The sequence below is a fragment of the Penaeus monodon genome, chromosome 28 (assembly GCF_015228065.2).
Source record: "Penaeus monodon isolate SGIC_2016 chromosome 28, NSTDA_Pmon_1, whole genome shotgun sequence".
Classification (NCBI taxonomy): domain Eukaryota; kingdom Metazoa; phylum Arthropoda; class Malacostraca; order Decapoda; family Penaeidae; genus Penaeus; species Penaeus monodon.
The window spans coordinates 3,327,027-3,327,444 of NC_051413.1; the positions used below are offsets into that span (position 1 = coordinate 3,327,027).

General features: G+C 39.7%; 1 protein-coding gene across 2 annotated transcripts in view; it reads right to left on the reverse strand.

Moving 5' to 3' along the window:
* The window catches only part of LOC119590920, a 2,611-nt gene that overhangs the window by 1,561 nt on the left and 632 nt on the right, over positions 1 to 418 (reverse strand). The window lies entirely within an intron of this gene.

Below are 418 nucleotides of genomic sequence, written 5' to 3' on the forward strand. Positions count from 1 at the left end.
TCAGCTTTGTATGTTTTACATATGCAGACTATTTGCAATACAAAGTTTAATAATTACAAGGCTAAAAGATACTCAGCGTCACGTCGTTAGAGGAAGAGAGCGTTTTCTGCAATGTAATGACTTCGGAAGAGTTCGCAAGTCACCCTGGGAACTTGTGCTGTGTCTTCCGTTTCTGCTCTGACGTCTTAAGAAGGGTCTATAGTATATTCGGAACGTCAAGGTTTGTTAGTCTATCCCTGGCTTATTTTTTATTCCGGTTTAATTTATTTCGCTTGCTTGTATGCATTGTGTTGGGTTATAATCGGCTTGGTTCAGTTGTGTTGTTTTGTCACTTGTTTCCATTTATTATGCTGGGTTATGGACGGACAGATCCTTTTGTATATATGAAGGTATGCGCATAGAAAGGGGGTCTCAGTCA